General features: G+C 38.1%; 1 non-coding gene across 1 annotated transcript; it reads right to left on the bottom strand.

Moving 5' to 3' along the window:
- Positions 1–7,424: 7,424 nt before the first annotated feature.
- On the bottom strand, positions 7,425–7,531 carry LOC145003618 (small nucleolar RNA R71). Its single transcript, XR_013662071.1, has one exon. It is a non-coding gene; the product is annotated as a small nucleolar RNA R71 (small nucleolar RNA).
- Between the last annotated feature and the right edge of the window lie 302 nt (positions 7,532–7,833).

Below are 7,833 nucleotides of genomic sequence, written 5' to 3'. Positions count from 1 at the left end.
GCCGAATTCAACTTGAGAGAATAATACAGTTTGCTTCGCTTTCAACTAAGGTCGTGTGAGAAATCATTCGAATGATTCACCAATTATTTGTGTTTGAGGATGATCATTGGTCCATTTTGTGAAAGGAGGGTAGTTCGGGTTATAAACAGGGTCCAACTCTGCATTGATTTCTTCTTCAAGTTCTTATTGATCATTTTCGTCAGTTGTATTTTCATTCTCCCCCTCAAATGGCGAAGTGTGTTCCTTGTCAGGTTCATGATCCTCCCCCTCGGTTGGAGTTGGATTCTCTTGTTCGGTTGTATGAGACACAGATAAGCCCTCCCCCTCGAATATTGAGCTATTATTTGGAGGTTCATTTGAGGGTTGATCATCAGTTTGTTTTGAAGCATCCTTTGCCATGTATTTCGTGGCATCTTCAATGATCGTTTTCAGATGGTTGACTTTGTTGTCTGCTGCAGTTGCCTCTGAATGTATAGTTTTTTCTGGTTCAGGAAATAACATCATATACTCTTCAAACAAATTTGCAATAGGAATCGATACTTGTCCTGATTCAGAAAATAGTTCACGCATAGCACTTTCTTTTGCATGAACTTTCTTTATGTAGCTGTCATCAAAGGTTAGGTAATAGGTTTCCTCAATACATTTGGAGTGTTTATTCAAAACCCTATAAGCCTTTGAAATGAGTGAATATCCTAGAAATATTCCCTCACCCGCTTTTACATCGAACTTGTTTCGGTTGTCTTTAGAATTGAAAATGAAGCACCTGGAACCAAACACGTGAAAGAACTTGACATTGGGTTTTTGGTTGTGCAGAATCTCATATGGAGTGACTGATAATCGCTTGTTAAGTAAGGATCTGTTTTGAGTATAAAAAGCAGTAGCAATAGCGTCACCCCAGAAGTATAGTGGGAGAGAAGCGAAGCTCAGCATGGTTCTGGCTGCTTCACATAAGGATCGGTTTCATCTTTCAACGATTCCATTCTGTTGTGGAGTGTAGGGAGTAGAGAAGTTGGGAGACACTCCCTTGTCGGCCGGAAAGTCTTCAAACTCTTTATTCTTGAATTCAAGACCATTGTTGTTTTTGATGTTCCTTACCACTTTTCGTACCTGCAATTCAACTTGCTTGATGAACGTCTTTAACTTGGGAGTCGCTTCTTATTTCTATTTAAGAAAGAATACCCAGGTGAAACGTGAAAAATCATCTACTATAACAAGAATTAACTTACTACCACCGATGCTTTCAATTGTTGAAGGTCCACATAAGTCAATATGTAGAAGTTCAAGTGCTTCAACAATCTTGGTATTGATACGTGATGGATGGCTCTTTCTGCTCTGTTTACCCATCTCACATGCCGTACAGGTGTTCCTTATCAAACTTGAGAACTGGAAGTCCTCGAACATGATCACCAAGCACCAACTTATTGATATCTTTAAAGTTTAGGTGCGAGAGTCGTCGGTACCATAGCTAACTTTCATCTGAATTCTCCTTAGACAGCAGGCAAATCACTGGTTTTCCTTTAATTGGACTGAGGTTTACAGGGTACATCTCTCCTTTTCGTTTAGATTTTAACAAGACTCTTTTGGATTCTTTCTCAAAAGTTTCTGAACCTTCGTCATCAAATGAGACTTTCATCCCCATACCCACAACCAGTTGAGATACACTTATGAGGTTGTGGTGTAATCCTTCCACATATGCCACTTTGCGAATTGTAAACTCTCCGTTGGTTATCATTCCATATCCTTTGATTGTTCCATAAGAGTTGTTGCCATACTTCACGCATCCACCATCCCTAAGGGACCGAAACTCCCTTAGATCTTCCTTTCTCCATGTCATGTGACGTGAGCAGCCACTGTCTATGTACCATTCATCGTCAAACTGCTCGTCACTGATAACCTACAAAGTTAAGCAGATTTAGGAACCCAAAGTCTCTTGGGCCCTGGTAAGTTTTTCATAGAAAAAGGAACAACAATAGATATATCAACAAGATAGGTTCTTTTTATGAGTGTTGTTTCGTCTTTTCTTTTGATGGTGTACACTTTTATTTTATTTTTGTCTTGTTTAAATTTCAATGTGTTACATCGTGTTGTGATGGTAGGAGTCCTTCTTGGTTCCTTACGGTTAGCTTCCTTTTTATTATGATTGAGTTCTGCTTTAGAATCAAGCTTTCCTTTCCCTTTAACATCCTTTGTTGAATTATGTTTCTGTTGGGAAGAACCGAGACTTGACCTTCGGTTCTCAGTTTTGGTGTTGGGACCGAACCTTGAAGTTCGGTTCTGAACTCTGTTATTGAAACCAAAACTGGATGTTCGGTTGTGTCCTTTGGAGTCGGAACAGAGACTGGATGTTCGGTTTTGAGATTTGGAGTGGTAAAAACTGGGAATAAAATTATTCTTTCTGTTGATCTCCGATTTGTCATTTCCCACAACAACAACTTCTTTCTTTGAGGGAACACAGTTGGGATTTTGAGATTGCCAAAACCTTTTTCGCTCATTCAGATTCTTCATGTACCTCTGATTTCTTTGGCATTTTTGTTCAGCCAACTCCTTTTGAGATTTATGGATGTTGAAGCTTGATTTCGACTTCTCTTTTTGAGCTTCAGTTGAATTGGAAGATATATCCAAAGTCTTCTTTGATTCTTCTGGTTTCTTTCTTGGTTCTTCAGGAATATCTTTGGTTCCACTTGTGCTTGGTTTGTCAAAGCTTGAGGGTTTGTTGATTGGTTCAGCAACATATCTGCCCTTCACCCTCCATGAGGTGTGCTCTAACAGACCCACTGTCTCATCTGCATTATCGATAGGAGCAAACCAAAAATAGTTGTTACATCCTTCATCATTGTCTTTGTCAACCAGAATTTTTAGTTCAACTATTTGTTTTACAGTGACTCCTGTGATAGCGTAAACGAGATTTGGCACCGTTTGAACCTTCTGGTAAACCACTGCCTTTTCTTTGACGAATCCCTGGACAAACGAGCATATTCAACAGAATTTTCGGATATTATAGGTTTCTCGTTTTTGCTTTTCATGAACTCACAGCAATCAACTTCGTCTTCCACCGAAATTTCACTCATCTCACTATCCTCAACAAATTCAGACGTATTTTCTACATTCATTTTATGTTCAGTCATTAATTTTGAGTTTGAAGAGTCAAATGATTGTAAGGTCTCTGTCTTGATTTTCAGCTTATCATTTTCGTCTAAAAGCCTTTTAAGCATGCATTTGTTTTCTTTTGAGTCAATGAAAGACTCAATTTTGTCCAGACCGATTTTATAAGTGTCTTCTTGATTTTCAGCTTATCATTTTTGTCTAAAAGCCTTTTAAGCATGCATTTGTTTTCTTTTGAGTCAATGAAAGACTCAATTTTGTCCAGAACGATTTTATAAGTGTCAAAAGTCTCTTCTGAGGACATTATGGATTCACATTCAGCAAGGACCTCATCCTCCTTAAACTCAAGAAAGGGTAAGATCATATTATGAATCTTTTTCCCTATTTCACAATCTAAATGTAATTGAGTAATATTTGTATATAAGCATTTAGCAACTAAGCAAAAAATGTTTCTTTGTTTTAAAAAACTTCAAATTTTCTCTTTGCAAATAGATAATCTCATCCCTAGCCCTAATTAACTCTGTCTCCTTCAGCTTAATCCACATGCGTCACTCCTCACTCTTCGATAAGTCCCTGCTCAGTTGGTCAGTTAGGTTAGAGTTCATTAAGCGAGTTTGCATGAGACTACTACTGAGATTAGCGAATTTAAATTTAAGTTCGTTTAATTCTTCTTTGTAATTTGTGATGGGAATTTTAAGAGATTCGAGGATGGATTGTACCTTTTTGATCAACCAATCGCAATTGTTGATCTTTTCACTCATGGGCTTTGCTGCGAAACACTTATCCTCCTTCAAGTTCGGCTCCTTACGCTCATCTTCTGTTGGTACACCCGCAATCACCATCAAGCACTTCCCAGCCGAACCGTGAACTTCCTCTCTTACCACATATGCTTTGCCATGTGTAGGCTTCCGGACTTCTTCATCCTCAGAGTCGGTTGACCAGACTTCAACGCTTCCGAACTCATCATCGACTATGTTTTTTTGCACAATTAAGACATTCATAGAATTGTTAGTCGACTTCTTTTTCTTTAGCTCTTCCAGCTTTCGCTCATGATAAGCCTCATCTTCGTCACCATCCCCTTTCTCTGCCATCTTTCGTAACATGCAATCTTTGTCAAAGTGATTCTTGTCATGATAGTAATTTCAATCATATCTAGAATCTCCCACTAGCTTGCTTTCTTTCTTATCATCATCCTTTTGTGAAACGTTCTTCGATTCTTCTTTCACCTTCTCGGAGCTATAACTTCCTTGCTAGTTTCGGTTTTTATTGGCAGGAAATTTCCTTCTTGAAAACTTCTTAGGATTGGAGACCATCCTTGCATATTCTTCACCTGTCAGGTCACAATCAGACAGATTTGAGTCATCTTCTTCTTCCGTCGCATTATTCCCTTTCGTGATAAGGGATAACGAGCCCATGCTAGACATCATCTTTGCTTCTTTTGTCACTATGCTTTCATGGGATTTTTAAAATTCCCATCAGCTTCGCCAATGAGTAAGACTTGAATTGTTCATGAGCCTTTACAGTTGAGACCACTACCATCCACTCAAGTCTCGGGCCTTTCATAAATGTGACCTTCTGCTCAATCTCCTTTCTTTCAATACCATGCTTCATCATCTTGTTGAGCAAATGATTGTAGCGATCAAATTTCTAAAGAAGAGTCTCATTAGATTTTTGAGCAAAAGCACTGAACTCAGAGAGCAGCAAGGTTTGTATCGAGTGCACCAGATCTTCATCAGTCGAATACAATTCATTCAGTTTGTCCCATATCTCCTTTGCGGTAGTGCATGAACTCACCAGATGGAAGGTATTGGCATGTAGGGCAAATCTAATCATTCTTAATGCTTTAAGATTGCAATGTTTCTTTTCTTTTTCATCTTGTGGAATCTTCTCCACGTCCACTAAGAGCTGATTGTACTCTTTTTGAGTCTTCACTATCCTACTTGTTCCAGCATGAACAAACAGACCAACTGTAATAGCTTCCCAGATAAGATACCTGATATGTGCATAACTAGTTAATTATTTAGCTTACATTTTTATTCATTTTTAACTAATTATGTGTATAATGTGGACAAAAGATACTTAATAATGTTTAAATTTTGTTTTCAGTCCAAAAGACATGCTTGGGAGTGAAAGGGAACAAGGGGAAGCAATTACAGACCAAAGAATGAAGAATGAGGGACAAAAGCTTACCTACTCTGCGAGTACATTAGAATATTCCAGAAGATAAGTCAAGACTCCTGGTATAAGATGGATAACAAGCATCTACTCGGCAAGTTGGGTCTGCTACTCGCCGAGTACACCCTGTTTTGTGATAATTATAAATACCAAACCATTATCCGAATGGAAAAGACTTTTGGCGATTTTGAGAGCTGAACCTGCGAAAAAGAACCCTTGGAGGAGCTAAGGAACCCTAACCTTCAATCCTTTGAAGAATCAAGGCAATTAGGTTAATCATTCCACTTAGCTTTAGGAATTTAGTATGTTTAACTTAGTTAAATCTGCTTTTGAGTTTGTTTTTGTTATGACTATGAACTATATTTGTTTTGTTTCTGTTGGGGAAGACTAATTTACTCCTATGGTTTAGAATATACTTTTGGATTGATTGTTATTTGGTGATTTTATTACATTAAGATTGTGAAAGAACCTTATGCATTAATGACAACTATTTTCTGTTAACTGGAAGGTAATTAAGCTTCATGAACATCTCTTAATTATTAACCTCATATGTTATGTGAACACTTTATCATATGCTTAAGAGTAATGAATATGAAATTAAGATTAATTAGAGAATGGGTAAATTAATGTGTAAGCTTGTTTGAGAAACCAACAAACAAGAGGTTAATTGAAACACCAACTTGATTAACCAATTACAAATATTATTTAATCCAAACAATTGAACTAGGGAATTAATTAGTTTAAACAATTGGTCACTGCTTGAATTGATTAATTGTCTAATGTTAGGAGTAATGAACATGAACCTAACCACTATAGTTGGTAACCAATAATAATTAATTTATCATTTAAATAACCATAGGAGTGAATTAGTTGAACCTAAACAGAAACCCCTTTAATAAATTTGGTAAATTTGTCATCTGCTTTAATTGTTTAGTTAGTTAATTGTTTAAGTGTTATGTTTAAGTTTCTAGTCTTGTAAAACTAGATAAAAAAACCCTTTTACTTTTGATTACTTGTTTAGTTAAAATTAGTTATTAGATTAATTTTCGATCCCTGAGTTCGCCACCCTACTTATCCAACTATACCACTAAAAGACAGGTTCACTGCCTTTGTGTGCTTAATTTATTAACTAAAAGTAGGATTAAATCTAGCTCGTTTCACACACATCAAGTTTTTGGCGCCGTTGCCGGGGAACAGTTCTAAATAATTTATCTAATTTCTAATTTTTTCGATCCTTTATGTGAGCTTACTGGCACAAAGTTAATTTATTGAAGTTTAATAATTAGTATCTAGGTTTTAGCATCTAAATTAGTTTTTATTTTAAGTTTTGAATTCTTTCAAAAATACACTGCTACTCGCCGAGTGCATTCGCACCTACTCGGCGAGTATAGCAGACTTTTGCCCTTAATTTTCGTTTTTTTAGTTACATTTTTTGTTCTTTTTACGTTTTTATCTTGTTTTATTTTAGGACTTTCATGACCAGAGGATCAAACACCCCGCTGGTACTCCCGTTTGAAGATCCCAAATCCGCATTGAGAAGGAACAGAGGAAAGGACGTGGAAAGCTCGAATACACCAAAGAAGTCACCTTTGTCTAATTTAAAGACTGTTTTTGGGAAGAAGAAGAGCAGCAAATCAGGAGCATCCAACGCATCTTTAGCAAGCGAAGACCCGATCAAGGAAGACACCGAGAACGACACCGAGGAAGAAGAAGAACCTACATACGGGCAAGACTCCGATTCAGGCGACGAGTTAGCTCATACCGTGGCTAACATTGATGAAATCCCCATGGGAGAATGGAAGAAGAGGATCCGCGATGACACCGGCACGGGACTTGTGCAACCCGCAATTCCCACTACTACTACTGTTGAGCTAAAGGGCCACATACTCGTCCAGCTAAAGGAAATTCCTTTCTATAGAAAAGACCACGAGGATGCCTACAAGCATTTGGATAAAGTCAATGATGTAGCTAATTACTTCAATGTTCCAAATGTGCCTCGTGAGACTCAGCTACTTTGCATGCTTCCAGTGACATTCAAAGATGCTGCAAAAGACTGGCTCAAATCACTTCCCCCCGGATCAGTCACCACATGGGCCAAGATGAAAGAAGAATTCATTGATCACCTTTTCCCACCTTCCAAGATAGCCAAACTGAAGAAAGCCATTGCTAACTTTGAACAACAAGCTGGAGAGTCACTCTATGAAGCTTGGGAGAGGTACAAGAGCTTACTAAGAAACTGCCCACACCATGACCTTAACAGCCAGCAATAAGTCTCCATTTTCTATGATGGAGTCAATGTCACAACCAGGCAGTTACTTGACTCGCAAGGCCCGCTCACAAAGAAGCCACCCCCGGTGATCAAGGAATTGATTGGAGAATTCTCTAAACACTCTAGAGAATACCACAACCCAAGAAATGATGTTACTAGGGGAGCCGCATATACAGCTACTGAAGACTTGTCCGCGGTCATGGCTATGCTAAAAACCATGGATAGGAGGATGGATAAAATGGATCAAACGATCCATGCGATTCGGGTGGGATGTGCAAATTGTAATG

Source organism: Lactuca saligna, chromosome 6 (assembly GCF_052625555.1).
Source record: "Lactuca saligna cultivar CGN05327 chromosome 6, ASM5262555v1, whole genome shotgun sequence".
Taxonomy (NCBI): domain Eukaryota; kingdom Viridiplantae; phylum Streptophyta; class Magnoliopsida; order Asterales; family Asteraceae; genus Lactuca; species Lactuca saligna.
This window is presented reverse-complemented; position numbering and strand designations above follow the sequence as displayed.